Source organism: Motacilla alba, chromosome Z, assembly GCF_015832195.1.
Source record: "Motacilla alba alba isolate MOTALB_02 chromosome Z, Motacilla_alba_V1.0_pri, whole genome shotgun sequence".
NCBI classification, from domain to species: Eukaryota; Metazoa; Chordata; class Aves; order Passeriformes; family Motacillidae; genus Motacilla; species Motacilla alba.
In genome coordinates, this window is record NC_052046.1 from 24,068,930 (window position 1) to 24,084,151 (window position 15,222).

General features: G+C 40.5%; 1 protein-coding gene across 7 annotated transcripts in view; it reads left to right on the top strand.

Moving 5' to 3' along the window:
- Nucleotides 1-12,400: 12,400 nt before the first annotated feature.
- The window catches only part of POC5 (POC5 centriolar protein), a 41,176-nt gene continuing 38,354 nt past the window's right edge, over nucleotides 12,401-15,222 (top strand). For 5 of the 7 annotated variants that reach the window (XM_038124399.1, XM_038124401.1, XM_038124400.1 and 2 more), the window contains exon 1: nucleotides 12,401-12,519. The gene's annotated coding sequence lies outside the window, so the exon portion shown is untranslated. The remainder of the gene's footprint in view (nucleotides 12,520-15,222) is intronic. The other 2 variants (XM_038124403.1, XM_038124404.1) reach the window with 2 other exon arrangements.

Consider the following 15,222-nt stretch of genomic DNA (forward strand, 5'->3'; position numbering starts at 1 on the left):
ATACAAGCACTTTATTATTTAAAATTGTCCTTTCAATACTAGGAATAAAATGAGCTACAGAGCTGACAGTGTGATGCATTCAGTATACAGAAATTCAAAAAGGACTCTAACAGTATCTTAGCTGTCATATATTCTTGCCATATAATGTAAGTGATGATAACACTTAACTGTTCTGCACTGATGCAATGCTACATCTGAGAAATCGGGGGAAAAAAAGAAGGAAAAACTACATTTTGTATATCACTGAGTTTTCTTAAGGGTTACCAAGGCCACCAGCTAGTTAGAGTCTTTATATAATTTACTTCATATTGCATTTCAATTGTTCCTTTTAAAAGTAAAAAAAAAAAAATTCTTTCCAAGACATATCAGTATCTTTGAAGAAGTAAAACTGAAATGATAAAACTGTAGCATGAGGCAACATGAAGAAGAAAAATAAGATGCAGTCTTGCAAATAGTGTCTTAACTAAAATTAAATGTACAGATTGCACAACCATGCTTCACAACTATAGCTAAAACAATGTCTTATTTCCTTAAAGTATGTTAAAAGTCAACACAGATCACAGTCTCCGCTTACTGTAAATGTAACTTCACAGTTTTTTAACAAAGGTCTTCAGGAACAAAATCTATTAGCACATAGTGATCTAAATGGGGAAGTTTAAATCTTTGAGTCAATTAAAATTGTAATAACATTTTAAAATCTAAAGCCTATGAACTTGCTATACTGAAACATATCTTAACTATGTCATCTAACTGGAGAAAAATTGATTCTAGTTATTACTCAAATACCTCTTTTATTTCCAGGGTTCTAATTGAGACTATGTTTTTTGAAGAATCTGTTCACCATAAAACTAAAATGGAGCACTTTCAATAATGTCTCACAGGAAATGTTCTTGGTGCATCAGTAATTTCCATCAGCAATGCTAATTTTACTTCCCTTTTCACGCTAGTCATAATAAGGGACTATGACTCGTCCTTCCTGAATTATGTTGCTTAATCCAGCTCCCAGTTTTAGAAGGATTCCCCTGTAACCCTCAAGAACTACTGTTAACTGATACAAAACTGACTCTTACTTATCTTTTCATTGTATCTACAGAAAAAATTTTAGAAGTTTCATTGATAGGCATTTCAGAGACTGGCAAGATCTGCCATATATCCAAACTCACTTATCACTCAGCTATTAATTTTGCTATTTCTCAACAGCTAAACAAAACCCTAGTCTTCTCCTTTCTGTGATGCTGTATTTCACAGCTGTGTTTACTACAGTAACAGTATACCCAGCTCAGAGACATTTTGCTAAACATTATACATTATCAGAGGGAAAATCAGAATTGAAGCAACTTACTAACATCATGTAATTAACCATCAATCAGTGATCTCTATATTTAACAATCAGCAATACAAATAAACCACAATATTAGATGCAAGCAAAATGCTAATAAACCACAATATTAGATGCATATGAAATGCTTATAATATACACAAACAAAAACTACCTCCTGCAACAACCCACCCAAAATGCTCTAATGACAGACAGAAAAACACAGTTACATGTGCACATCTTTCTCACAGGACCTCTGAGTAGTTAAAAGTGCACACACCTAATGCGGGTGTGCTTGTCCTCCTTACACATCTCCTGCTAGAGCTGTGGGTGGCCTAGCTTTCCATGGATCTGTTCAGCTCATTACAACCTGCTGACTCTAGTGTGAAAGAACCCCATGACTTCATATATGCACATTGCAAGTGTGGGTACGTGTTGTTGCAGCCTGAACTGACAGTTTACTGGCTGGATGCAAACACCTCATGCCATCTAACACGGAGGATGTTTCTCCCTTAGATAGGGGTTTCAATTCCAGCAGAGCAGTTTCTCACCGTGTCAAATGTCATTCTGACTACTGCTGTTTCCAGTCCAATACCTCTCCTCCTCACAAATTCCCATGTTCCTTTTATATTCCTTTTCAGGCTGTCTCCTTCTTAGAAGATTCAATACACATAACTACCTTTCTGTTAAGCTAACGAAACAATATTGATCTATCTCCCAATGTAACACTCCATGAAAACATGAATATTGTGTCTTTGAACTTGAATCTGAAAAAGAAACTTCTTTTCTCCACATTCATCTTCCTGCATCACAGCACAGTAAGGGCATCTTTACCTCAACAAATATTGGAATACTTCTCATTTAGGTTTAGATGTCACCTGCATCCTCTAACAGGTTTAAGATTTCTGCTTTAGGACAAAATGAATCACATATTTTGGCTTCTAGCTCAGATATAAGTCTGAGCTAAATAATTAAATTTATGCAAGCAAAATCTTATCCCAAATGTCTTCTAAATTAATGTCTTCAAAATTAGCATAAAGAACATACTTTTTTGTTGTTGTTGTGAGAGAGAATTTGTTTGGTTGCATTTGCATTGGCTTCTGCCTTTGTCCAGAGTGAACCATTTCTAAGGTTTTCTTGACCTTTGCTGTATCTTCTCTGTTTTTATTCCTGCTCCTAACCACAATCCATCAAAGTCAATTTATAATCCAAAAGGAGACCAGCACTAACACACACCAGTACTCTGTGGGTCAGATACATTACTGGAAGTAATTCCGGTTTCCCAGTTTCTGTATTTCAACACAGTAGCTCATCCACTTCAGGCATTCTTTAAAGGTCTGCTTCTTACTACAATCTTTAAGTCGCTAACGACTCTGAACACTTTTTAAAAATTGTCTCAGTATTTTATTTTTGCAGGTTGTCCACTGAAAAGTCTTTTTCAGCTGAATTTTGAGTATTGTATTATTATGTAATGGAAAGGAAAGCTGTGAGAGCTGTAATACCTGCCTACAGATGGGTGGTATGTTTCCAAGGTCTGCAAAAAGAAATTCCCACATAGACTTTAGTGAGTAAGAGCTTGATGGTAAAAAAATTTAATACCTTTAAAGCTCTTCTAAATTATTGTCTTCATATTAAAAGGTATATATAATTGAATATAAGCACTTGTATATATAATTGAATATAAGCCCTTTGTCTTCATTTTAACACCAGTTTCATTTAAATAGGTCTGACTTTCTGCATCCAAACAGATACAAGACTGTTGGACAGGTAATGCTAACTACTTTTATGATCCCACATTCAATAATTCTGTTAAAATGAAAACTACATTGAAAGGGTACCTTCTCCCCTCATGTCTCACATACACAGCCACAACACAAGCAAACAGTTGTGTTCCTTTGTTTTCTTCCTCCAGTTACAAAGATCCATCTGCATTCACATCACATGCTGGAAAGTGTAACATGCATTCATGAAGGAGGGAAGCAGGAAAATGTGAATTACTGCGGCACTTACCACATACTTGGCACAGATTTGGCTCTCCTATAAAAGAAACACAATGGTAACAGTCTAAAGAAGGAAGTCAGTGTTCTTGGTTTTGGCACAAATACACTTATTGCTCACTGAAGGAAGTGGGAGATAGGAAACTAAACAAAATCTAGCAAACTAAGCCAAAAAGAGAAGCAAGACAGATGCTATTGAGGAAGAAAACATTAGAGTTGAAGAGTTAAAGATAATATGCCCCTTCACCCATTATTCTCCTATTTATAATCTTGATTAGTTTTGCTACAGGACAGATGCATTCTAAAATTTTCAATCTTTTAAAGCACACTCCTGAAACTACAATTCAGAAAATTGTACTTCACACATAGAATAAGAAGGAATCACTCTACCTTAAATGCAATCTGATAGATTTCATATATCTACCTGAAAAATATCTCAATATAAATTACACACTTTTGTTGTAATTCTAGTCTAACACTACCGCATAAATTGATTATTATTTAAAATCGGCTTTGTTTCTAACATAAGAGTGATTCTAGGTCAGGGCAAAGGCTACTGATTCACCAAACCTAGTGACCATTCTCCAAAAGATCACCCAAAGTAAAAAGGGAACAATACAGCACATAATGAGACTTCACCAAATAATCTAACCTCCAAAAATTTGCAACATTTGGAATTCCTTAGCCAGGGATAATGTCTTTTTTTATTCAACAGGTATTGGTGGATATTCCTTCTCTAAATTAACCACTATTCTGAAGGCCCATAAAATGTGTAGAGTGAATTTGTGAAGTTTCTTGAAAAAGATATTATAGATGCTAAAACGAGATGAAGAACCAAGCTTTCTTGCTTGCTTTGAATGAAGCTTCTGTTAGCTTCAACTGACACTCAACTCCAGTTCTTTACTGGAATTGAGACTAAAGAAGAAATCCTTAATGCACAACCTTCATACCATCTGGAGTTCTTTAGCCCTCTTTAACATTTCCATTGAGCTATCTTTTCTCCAGGGTAAAGAACTCTGGTTTCCCTAATCAGTACTTCTATTGTAAAATCATGATTTAGATCATCCGTTTTAGCTTTCTTTGATTTTTTTTTTCCAGTTTAATTATAGCATTTTTAAGAGGAAGGGATAACAATCATTAAGAACCAAACCCATGCTCTTATTGCAACCAAAGACCTTGTTCCCAGGTAAAGACGGACAGGTCAAAATACAACATGGTATGGGCAGAGACAGGGATGGTTTTATGTACATAATAATACATTTTAGATAACACTGTATTCAGTTACATTTGCCACCTCAACCTTCAATCACTGTCTCAATATCGTCTTGTAAAGACAATCAAAGATGTTCTGAGTGCTAGCATTGCTAGTCACCTTGAAATAAGAAAACTATTTTGTGTGGTTTCATTATTAGTAAATTCATTAGTTAATGAATTCCAAAAATTAGTAAGTAAAATATAGTTTTTCTTGTGGGATTTCCAAAACAGTAGCCTCTGACTTTGCTGCCTAATCAGCTCATTCTAAAGTAGTCCCATACTCACTTACATTTCACTGTCACTGGTTCTGTTAGGCTTCACTCCAATGTCAAAGCTTTTGACATTCTGCCCAAAATGCTGTCACTTATCTACACACGCACACACACCTTCATATCCCTTCCTCTCCTTCTTCTTTCATTTAAGGCTGCAAACATTTCCATAAGCACTTTTAGCCCCTAATTTCAGTTCACGCTCAAGGATTTGGTTTTGTCTGTATCATTTGTTTCATATGCACTCTATCTTCCTGTTCTCTTTCATAATACTGTCTTACATAAAAGTTTCATTTGTCAGTTTATTTATCTGCATGTTAAATTTTTCATAAACTTTTATTTAAAGACTTATGTTTTGCTTTTTACATTTGTTTTACAAATCTTAAAGAATTAGACATTGAAGACTTTAACAAAATCTCTTCCCTTATATTGTATTTACTATGTTTTCATAATGTTAATACAGTGAAATGAAATGGAACAGGCACTACCAGACTTATTTCTCACCTGATGTATAGGGAGTTGTGTCTCCTTACTCCAAAAAAATGGATAGAATAACTCAGATCAATGTCCAAGCCAGGCTTGTAGAGTCTGGATGCCAAACTGAAAAAAAAAATGTGGCTTAATAATCAAATCCTTTGAGAACCTGTTGTTCCATCAGAAGTACAATTACATTCAAAAGATTGGAATCATCTCAGCAAATGCAAATGTCTAAAATGTAGACATCTGAACTAGCTTTCTAGACTCTAGAGTCACAACAGAGTAATAAGCACTTTTGTGGTATGATTCATCTGACCTTTTAGAAATGTATGAGATCAACTGAATCCTGCAGGCACTTGTTTCTCTGGTAGGAGTACGAAAGACTAGAAGACTTCCCAGATGAGGCCACCTCTGATGTCCGTTAAGCAACTATAAGGGGAATCCACAATGAATAGCCCAGAAGATGTCTGCAATAAAAAGGCTTTAAGTTGGCAGTATAAATACCACAAGAAACATTTCAGCCTGAATGTCACAGATATCTGACTGAATGTTATTTGAAAGGCCTTTTAATAGAAACCAAAGTTTTTATTACAGTCTATATTGAAGGTGCTAGTCCTTCAAGTACTATGAATCTTTATTAGTGGAGAGAATTTTTTAGTAATTAGGTTCCAGAAAATTTAAAAGAAAAAACTGTTGCAAGACATACCTTTTTGCATCTTAAAATGAATGCCAACAGCACTCTCTAAAACTTAAAAGGTACCTCTAGTGCATACTCTTACACCATTTGGACCATCTCATTGAATTCTTCCTTATAGTTAATGTCATTTAACCAGTATTTGTCAACATTAATGTAATAAGACATAAATGTAATAACACTTTTTTTTTTTTAAAAGGGGGGGGGGGGGGGGCTAGCAGATCAGATCTGTAATGACTGAATTCTACAGAATGCTGCATACTATGAGCGGTTTTGCCTTTCAAACCAGATCACGAGCAGAGCAGCACGATATGCTGCCACCTGGTGTAGAGGTGATGTAAAAATTCTTGGTGACTCCTGCGTGAGCAAAGGCTGCGTCACTGCAAGGGCACATCTCTGCGTGGCCCATGCCGGCAATGCCGTCAGCTACCTAGCTGCTGACTCACGTCTCGGGAAAAAATTGCTCCAGGAGAGTGTCCTTCAGCCCGCGGTGAAGCGGAGCAGGCAAGCACAGGGACTGCAGACCTTGCCGAAGAATGGGGAGAGAGGAAGTGACCGCTGCAGGCAAAGGAGCTGAAAACATCCAAACCAGAATGCAAATATACACGTTTACAGCTCTCAACAGCCAACGTGTTGATCCTGTCGTAAGATGCTGAAGAGATGCTAAAACACTTTGACTGCTATACCATCTCTCAAGCAAATGGACAGCTCTTGGAGGAAGGCTGACTGTCAGCTGCACATTAACCATTTCAAATGTTTCCTGCGCTTTATTTGCCAAAAGTGTCTGTATTATATGATGGAAACATCATCCAAAAAACCTGCCTAGTATTTCTTGGTGTAAAGAACCTCTTAAAAGTGGTAAAAGCAAGAACAGTGTGCAGATTTCTTAAAGATAGCAATAAACATCACAATTATTATTTATAAAGATTGCATTTTCCTTAGGAACAGATCATTAATACAAGCAAGCTTGGAAAACCTTTTACTTATTTTCAACAAGAACAGTTTAATTGCTGCCAACTCCTACAAGAAATACATTTCTAGCTTTCTGTAAAATCCTGTATGCTGCTGCGAGGAACAATTACGGAACAATTAAGGAACAATTAAGTCCAGCATTCATTCTTCATATATGATTTTCAATAACATATTTCAGTGGGAAGTCCTAATGCTAGTCTTGGAAGAAAGCTGATGTTTTGCCTTTTACAGTCATTCAATACTCTAGAGCATGGTGGTGTTCTATTGCCCCTGAAGCTGAATATGTCATCACAAATATGTTGTGCATGTGCACCCAGTCACTGAAAGATCTCTAGAGATGTTGATCTTTTAATATCTTATGAGAAGAGATTTCACCTGTTCTCGACAGTTTAAAAGGAGAAAAAACACAAAAATGCTTTTTGGCAAAATTATTGACAGATCTGTTTTGGTATCACACTTGATAAAAGAGAGAAGCTTGAAAAACAGGTGAATGTACAGTTACCTAAGGTACTGTAAGAGAAGCATTTTTTCTCTGTAACTGAAAATCCTTATCTAACATGTCAGGAAGTAATTATAGTAGAAAAACCATCATTGCTACTCATGAAAAATCACTTCATAAATTCTGTCATGATAGGTTGTCACGGATGGGGAAAAGACTGATGACTGATCTCAAAACACTTATTTGAGTGAAAAACACTCAAATGCCCTGGGAGGAACTGCTGCACTGTGTCCCTCTGCTCCCGGCTGGGGGAGCAGGATCGACGGCGGCTAGCTCCGACACAGCCAGCACCGGGGGGCACTCTCCGGATGCACTGCGGTGTCCAGAGAGCACCTAGCTGGAATATTTAGAGGCAGCTTCGGCAAAGTGAAGAAAAGAGGGTCTCCGTCCGGGGGCAAAAATCCAGTTTTATTAAACGCCAAGGGGACTAGCCGGCCAGAGACGCCGGGGGGGCGGGTGGGGGTGTCTGGTTACACGCGGTTATAAAGGGGGCGGAGAACAGTGGTGGAACTGGACCCAGCTCCAATCGGGAAACAGGGGGGTGGGGGGCTACAAAGGAGTGACTGTTGGGGTAACAAATGCATTTGGACTGGGGGCGGGACCCCGGCTCCTAATCCAATCACTCGACGGGAACAGCAGAAGATTCTGGAACAATGGGAGGGGCCGCTGAGTGATGGATAGGGGTCTGGGGAGGGGTTACAGTAATGAATTATCACAAATAAGGACAATTGGGGTGGAGATAAGGGGATTGGCATGAACTGATGGGGAGGGGAGAACCAGGGCAGAACCATATAATAGGAGTGAACAGGGGTGAACAGAACATACCAACTTTACATCATCTGCAACAAAAATGACACAGCACAACAAGGAACTTTTAAATACATATGAACATGCTCACTGGGCCTTTCATATTTATAGGGTCTTCAGCATTGTCTTGTGTCTGTCAAGATATAAGGTGATACACCTGTTAAAAAAAAAAGGGGGGAATATATTTTCAGATAACAGCAAATACTAGACTCGAGACTATTTTCAGTCTCTAAATACTGATTACAATTCCCTTGATATATTTCTAAAAATCAATATATACTTTGTATATGCACTAACCATTATATAAGAGACAGCATAGTCAGAAGAGTATTTTTACAAGAAAAGAGGGGGATAAATAGATAGAAGATAGAGCCCTATAACACTGAGGTGTTTGATATTCACAAGGTAAGTTTGTTTCTACTATCAGCATTATCACAAGAAAAAATATCAGTAATTTTCAAAGTATCTGCAATATCACTGCCACATTGCCCATATTCACTATGGTTACACATTATTTTTTTGTATAAAATAAGGATTTCAATTCTGTATGAAATAGTGGTATTTTCAAAAATGTTTCTTAATGCAGTCAGAACAAAAAATTCATTGTAAGGCTTGAAATGAGTGATCTGTCAACCATATTTTTAATATTTCAGTTCATATGGTGGAAAAGGAATGGTCTTGGACCACCCAGTTACAATGGTCCCACTGCACAAGGCAGTAGTCATAATGTGACAGTGCTCTGAATGTAAAGCCCCAAAAGATGTAGCTTAGTGCCTTCTGCCTGGCTCTCTGCCTCCAGACACTCAACAGCTCTCTTGGAGACACCTGGAGCAATGGAGCACAAGAGAGATGGTGAGACCACACGGTACAAGGCACAGACCGACCTAGAAGCCAGGACTGCATCTAGCACTCCACATGAGAGGAGACAGATCTTGTGTTCACACAGCAAACAATCAAATAGATAATCTGGTAGACTCAAACAATAACCACTCCAGTATCCACTATTAAGTTAAAACAAAATATCTGGTCTTCCATCACATTATCATGATACATACAGGAGGGAAATAGAAAACACTGGAAATGTGTTTCAGCAACCTACAGAACTACAGAAAACACTAATAATTCATTATTGTTTCATATAAACTGGATGATATTTATTTTTACTTTGAATTCCTCAAAAACTGTCTCAAGGAAAGAAAAGGTGACTTTCTGATGTTAGGTGTGTTAATGCCATTAAATCAGTTCAAACTCCTGCTTCCCTTCTACCTGTTTACTTCAAAAGCTCAGAACAGCACCTGCTTCAAAGCTAATTCTTAGTCTACACAGACAACCATACTTTTCCTGACTTCAATCACTACTGCAGCATTTGCTTGGCTAGAGTAGCAGATAAACATATGTGGTCATAAAAGGACAGAAAACTCTCCTTCCTTCTGTGAAAAAAATTGTACATTTTATTGTACAACAGAATCCAACATGAAAGATGGAAGGTATTTTTTAAATACAATTCAAAATCAGAAAGTTTCAACAGAAGGTTTAATCAGATACACCATAAAATCTCCAGTGTGGGAATAGGGTAATTATTGTCATTTCATTGGTCTCTAACTACCTACAATTATCCCTTTATACTAGTAATCAGCTTGATACCATTTGATCTCCTTTGCTTTTTATCCATCTAATTACAAAGTAGCAGTAGATGTTTGCATCACAAAGACTGGTTTGAGTACCCATTGCAAACTCCTTGCATTTTCAAATGTCTGCATTTTTCCAAACATGTAAGACTGAAAGCTAAACACATATTTAAAGGCTATCTTTCATGTGCCACTGGTAGTCATGTATTTTAAAACTATTTTATAAAGAAAGATTCACCATATTTTTTACACCAGCATCATACAAAACAAATTAACATGAAAAGCATGATAGAAGCATATGTCATCTCTCCATTTTTATAAATAAACTTAAATTATTTGGTCTGAGACAGGAAACGTGCTCATTTTCACTAGCATGCACCAGTTCCGTTTTCTTGTGACCTTATGTGAAACACACCCAAAAAAAAAAAAAAAAAAAAGGTAGATTTATTTGGAGACTGTGCTTTAGTAGTTAGAAGTCTCAGAAGGGCTTGTCTGAATTCTGTGATTTAAGTTGGTCTTAGGAAGATATTCTCCCTCACTCTTAGCTGAGTCCAGCCTCCTAAAACACCAGATATGCGTAGAGGAGATCCTGTGACCAGACATCTTGCCATGGTTCATGGCTCCAAATGCCACTGCACCTCCTGGCCTTTGCTATGAAGGGCAACTCAGTCCGGTCACAAACAGCATTATGTCTCATGAAGCTTATTTTAGAATTGAGGGATGATCCAATCCTACAAATTCACTGCTGTTAGGGTACAACAACAACTCTACTCCACTTTGTCCAGAAATACTTTGGTTTTCTGGTTTATTGCAATATCCTCCCTCAGCTATGACCTTTTGGAAAAGCCAGTTTGTGGCAAGGGAGAACAAGGTAGGCTTTGCTTTAGTGTAGACATTGGTCACCAATACGTGATTACAACTGAATGACAGCTTCAGTTCAGCACTCAAGAAAGGGAATGGGACAAGGTCTGAGTCCAGTGCTCCTGCAGTCCTTACAAAATGCAGTTCCTTTTTACTGCACATATAACCATAATGGGAACTTAAGATCCTATCATAGATATTTGCAACCAAATTGATTTTAAAAAGTATGTATTTCTGAAACTACAAGCTCCTGCATGCTTACTAAAATCCATCTGCAAATGCAGCCCTTCCATTATGCTTTTCTGGAAACTAACACGAACTAATGTCATTGTAGGCCTTAATGAACACAATGACTGCACAGTAGGTGACTCCTCAGGCTGGAATTTTTGCTCATCAAATCATGCTGATCTTATCAGATGCTGCAGTTAAAAACAACCCTCCATTGCCACTTATTCTAAATGAGAACTTCAACAAATGTTGAAGTAGGCTTCTACTGTGTGAAAAGGCTCACTTTAGGAGGTCTTAAATGCCACTAAGCAAGGTGAAATTTTTTGGTGGCCCTTACTTGCTCAACTGTTTCACAAGGGCAAAATATTCTGAAACGAGGTACATGTACTGTTTTGAACATTTATAAAGGGCAAATAACAAGTTATAGTTTTGTATCTATCTGCATATTTTATGCCCAACCTATGTTTCTCATGTTATCAGACAAAATGTTCGTGCTATATAAGGTAAGATCTCATATTATAGAGCTTGACCAGAAGGCTTGTGGCACTAATATCCTCAGTGCCATGCTGTAGCAGGAGTTCAGTGCTGTAAATAATTTTGAAATAATACTGCATCATCTTCAGTGTCACAGTTTGCATTACAGAAAGATCAATTACAATGCTTTCAAAGTTAAAAGAATGCCGGAAGATGGAAGGACTCTCTACTCCTTGATGTCTGATGTTAAAATCTTTAAAACCCGCTGTTCTATTTCTGTCTATTACAGCCCAGAGATGGCAGCAAGGAGAGTTATTTGCCTCAGGTGGGGTGTGTGACACACAGCCCTGCCACGGCGCTGGCTGGATTTAGCTCCCGAATCCATCCTGCCTGTGTGCCCACACAAAGTTTTAGGGAAAGCCTGTCCTGGAGAGAAATGCTGGAAACTACAAGCCAAGACCTCCTTCTGCAGCATTACTGCACAAATTATCTAAAACCCCTGCTCGGCGACGGTTTATAGCTTCATTATTAGCATAGATTGAAGCGCTTAAGAATGAAGGAGCTCCAACAAGGAATTCCCTCTCTTCGTTTCCCTTTTATTTCTTTTTTTTTAATCTTCATTCTGCTCAGAATGCCCGTCAGCAGCTGCTGTACAACCCAGGCCCCCCACCCCAGCTTAATCTGGCACGGTGCCCTCCCGGCACCGCCAGGGCCACCACGCACCAAGCGGGCCCGCGGCACGCGCGCCCGGCACCTCCCCGCGCCCTTTGGCCCGACCCGGATCGGGACCGCGCCGCGCGCCCCCGCCGGCGCCCGGCCAGCCTCGCCAATCAGCGCGCGTCAAGAGCCGCCCGCAGGCGGGGCGGGGCTGGCGGCTTGCGCGCCCCCGGCCTGGCGACTCCATTGGCTGTTTCGCCGCCAAGCCGCCCAATCGGAGGGTGCCTTGCGAAGGAACCCTGAGCCTATCGCAGAGGTGGTTCCTCTTCCGCTCCGGCAGTTTGAAACCGTCGGGGCCGGCGGCCATCGCGGCCGGGGCCGCAGGTGAGCGGGGGGGGGGCTGGGGCCGCGCCGTCCTTCCCACAGCACCCCTGCTCCTGCCCAGGGGCCATATTGCCACCCGCAACCCCACCCCGAGTTTCCTGAGGGTGCCAGTGGGCACTCCCTGCCCACTGGTTGGGCTGGTTGCCTTGAAAGCCCTGTATAAGAAAAGCAAAGGAGAATCTCCTGTTCATAATCTATCGTATTCGCGGCTGCCTGAACACCCCTGTGCCTCCCTGGTTTCTGTGGGACGCTCAGCAGATTGTCGCTGTTTGTCCCCGGCTGCCATGGCAGCCGCGGTGTCGGCGCTGCCGGCGTCGGAGCAGCTGCAGAGCTGCTGTAGTGAGGAGTTAAAAGCGGGAGCAGCGCTGCTTTGCGAGGGGGTACAGCTAAAGGGAGCGAATATGTCTTGCCTCTACTGGCAGGAAGTGTAGTTCTATCAGGGACACTGTAGTTCTGTCCAGGGACGCTGGCTGTGTCCCCCAAGGCTCAGTACTGGGCCCAGAACTGTTTAGCTTGTTCATCCATGAAATGGATGAAGGAGCAGATGCCCTCTCAGCAAATTCACTGAAAACACAAAGCTGGGAGGAATGGCCAACACTCTGGAGAGCTGTGCAGCCCTTCAAAGGGACCTCGGCAGGTTGGAGAGATGGGCAGAGAAGAACCATCTGAAAGTCAGCAAAGGCAAATGATGGGTCCTGCACCTGGGGAAGAACAGCCTCAGGCACCTGGGGCTGACCTGCTGGGGAGCAGCTCTGCGGAGAAGGACCTGTGGGACCTGGAAGACAAGAAGCTGTCCATGAGCCAGCAGCGTGTCCTTGTGACCAAGAATGCCAATGGTATCCTGGGGTGCATTAGGAAGAGCATTGCCAGCAGGTCATGGAAGGTGATCCTGCCTCTGTACTCAGCCCTACTGAGGCCACACCTGGAGTGCTGCGTCCAGTTCTGGGCTCCTCAGGACACAAGAGACATGGAACTTCTGGAATGGGGGAGCAGAGACTAAAAAGGTGATGAGGGGACTGGAGCATTTTAAGAGGAAAGGCTGAGGGAGCTGAGTGTGTTCAGACTCAAGAAGAGACAACTGAGAGGAGACCTCATCAATGTCTATAATTATCTGATGGGGGGTGCCAAGGCAATGGAGCCAGGCTCTTCCTAGTGGTGCTGAGCAGTAGGACAAGAGGCAATGGGCAGAAACTGTTCCACAGGAAGTTCCACCTGAACATGAGGGGGAACTTCTTTATTGTGCAGGTGACTGTGCACTGGAACAGATTGCTCAGAGAGATTGTGGAGTCTCCCTCATTGGAAATATTCAAAAACCACCTGGATGCAATCCCGTACTATGTGCTCCAGGATGACCTTGCTTAAGCAGGTGGTCGGTCTGGACTAGATGACCCACTGTGGTCTGTTTTGACCTTACCCATGATTCTCTTTCCTAGGCGTTGAGTCCTCTGATCCAAATGAAACACTAAATTATTTGGAAAACATCACCTTTAGTTAAAAACAAAGCCAAACCTACAAAAGCCTGAGCACAGCTTAATTAATTCAAAATTAAGAAGGAGAGCAATGATGCTGAGTCAGACCAAGGTCTTTATAGTGGCATCCTGTTTCTTAAAAGTAGCAAGTTACTACTGCGGTTGTATGCTTATGATTTGGAAGAAACTGCTGCTGTTAGCAGGAATCTTTCTTTAATGAAGTCAGAAATATATTTTGGCAGATGCTTGGGTAAGTTTAGAAGAACCTGGTAAGCTTGAGGATGTTCTTCTCACTTGTCTTTCCCCATATAATGATTTGCAGCTTAGCAAATTAGCTTGTTGACCCAAAGGTGGTCTCTTAATATCCCTTGATTTCTCTTTTTGGAACTTACTCGGTATTTTGTGGTATTTAGTGCTTATTCACTGAGATCAAAGCTGACAAGTTATTCTTAGCCGGGCTTGGCTGAGTAGGGATCTTCTTTTGAAGCTAAGGCAAAAAAGGAAAGTGTATGCCCAGTGGAAGCAAAGTTAGATTACGTGGGAGAAATACAGAAATTCACCTCTCCACGATAGAAAAGAAATTAATGTGGCCAGAGCTCAGTTAGACTTGAAGCTGGCCAGTACTGTGGGGGACAGAAGAAGTAGTTTTTAAAAATATATTTATAATAGAAGGCAGTCCAGAAATAACATGAGCCTGTTACATGATGAGGATGATCACCTCACAAACCGGGACGTAGACAAGGCAGAGATGAGTTCTTTGCTTCGGTCTGCAACATTGATGCAGTCATCCATCACAGCCAGCATAGGTTCATGAGAAGAAGATCCTGCCTGAGAAGCTTAATTCCCTTTTATGACAAGGCAACCTACCTACTTGATCAAGAAAAAACAGTTGATGTGATCTTTTTGGATTTCAGTAAAGCTTTTGGTACTGTCTCTCACAGTATCCTTCTGGAGAAAATGTCCAGCACACAGCTGGATAACATTATGTAATGGGTGAGTAACTGGCTCATGAGGTGGGCACAGAGGTTACAGTGAATAGGGTGACATCAGACTGGGGACCTGTCCTTGGAGGGTTCCACAGGGCTCCATCTTGGGCCAGGTGCTTTTCAACGTCTTCTTAATTGATTTGGATGCAGGTGTTGAAGTAAGTTTGTTGACAGTACTAAATTATGTAGGGCTGTTGATTTCCTCAAAGGCAGAAAATCCACCTGGGACAGGGCAACCTTGGATGTAA